Raw genomic sequence first — 1927 nt, 5'->3', positions numbered from 1 at the left:
TCCTACAAGGACATGGATGGATCTCCGACAAAATATATCCGAGAAGAGGTGTAAGGCAGGGCGACCCGTTGTCCTCGCCTATATTTAACATTCTCATGCATCTACTTCTCGAAGCCCTACCTAATGAGGTAGGAGTAAAAGTCGGAGATCGTAGTGTCAACACTTCAGCCTTTGTAGACGATGTAAACCTATACGCAACAACATCGCGAGGCTTACAAATCTTGTTGAATCGGCTAGTGGAAATTTTGTCGAAATGTGGTCTCACCATAAATATTGATAAAAGTTTCACTCTCGGCTTTAAACCATCTCCCAGAGACAAAGTCTCTACTGTGGACATTGATACACAGTTCACAGTGGCTGAAAGAAAATTAAGAGTGCTATCTAGAACGGACTCATGGGTGTATTTGGGAATACCATACACGTGGGCTGGGAGAGAGAAGGTATCTGTAAATGAAATCCTAGTAAAGGACTTGGAGAGCCTAAAAAGGGGCCCTCTAAAACCACAACAGAGACTTTTCGCTCTCCGTACATACGTGATCCCAAAATTATACCATCAGCTTGCATTGGGCAACGTCATGCTTGGAACTTTAAAAAGTGCCGACAAAAGGGTAAGAGGAGCCATTAGACAATGGCTCAATCTGCCGCATGATGTGCCAAATGCTTACATCCATGCAAAAGTCCAGGACGGTGGACTAGAGATTCCGGCGACGAGATGGGTGGCACCATTATTACGAATACAAAGACTGAAGTAATTAGTGAGCGGAGTCAATCAAGCCGCTCACGGATTTCTACAAAAAGAAATCGACCAATGCGATCGATGATTGATGGACCAGGGAATCAAAATGAATTCATATGATGAAATAAATATGATGTGGGCAAAGAAACTTCACCATTCAGTGGATGGGGTAGGGCTCACAGAATCCAATAAGACGCCGGGCCAACACATATGGATTCAGGATGGAACCAGGTTCCTCACTGGGAAAGGCTTCATCAATTCCTGTCGATTTCGCATTAGTGCTTTGCCCACTAGGTCAAGAACAGCCAGAGGAAGATTCAGAGATAGAAGTTGCAGAGCAGGCTGCAGTGCAACGGAAACTTTGAATCATGTTGTTCAAAAATGCTTCAGGTCACATGTGGCTCGCGTCAAGAGGCATGATGCGGTAAGTAGCTACGTTGCGGCAAGGCTGCAAAATTTAGGCGTTGTGGTACAGAAAGAACTACATATAAAAACTGATGATGGACTCTGGAAGCCAGATATTGTAGCTATAAAGGAGCAATCGGTTTTGATTGTGGATTCACAGATTGTAAATGAGCAATTCGATTTGCGAAGAGCTCATTGCAATAAAGTGAATTACTACAAGCAAAACCCGGGAATAGCTTCTTACGTGCATGTAACACTCAACATGCCTCAAGCTAAGATCTTAGTTACTACGGCCACCTTGAATTGGAAGGGTGTATGGGCACACGACGCAGCCGAAGATCTGGCTGCTTGGTGTTTTTTAAAGAAAGACCTTAAAACCATGTCGTCGAGAGTGCTCATAGGTGGACTAGCAGCCTTCCGGATGTTTAATAACACCACATCCATTAAAGGAAGAGCTGCAAGGCAAGGCATTGGCTAAGTCCAAAAATAAGAACAAGTGCTAAGCGGCATCGCACATCCTTGGTGCCGCGGGGATGATGTTTGTTCCGTTTCACCATCCTTCTGAACAAACAATGGTGACGCCTCCCGACTCGAGGCGCAAAATAAGGAGGTGGTTTTAGTGGGTATGGTCACTACGGTGACAGAGTCCCACACTCGGTTAAGAACACTTGAGGTTCAAACCGGTCGTGCGTAATGCATTTCCCCTCCTTTCAAAAAAAAAAAAAAATAGCCAAATGGTACTTTGGGTACTTTCAGGACCCGTCTTGTAACACCAGATTCCCATGC

The sequence above is a fragment of the Belonocnema kinseyi genome, chromosome 6, assembly GCF_010883055.1.
Source record: "Belonocnema kinseyi isolate 2016_QV_RU_SX_M_011 chromosome 6, B_treatae_v1, whole genome shotgun sequence".
In the NCBI taxonomy this organism is placed as follows: domain Eukaryota; kingdom Metazoa; phylum Arthropoda; class Insecta; order Hymenoptera; family Cynipidae; genus Belonocnema; species Belonocnema kinseyi.
This window is presented reverse-complemented; position numbering follows the sequence as displayed.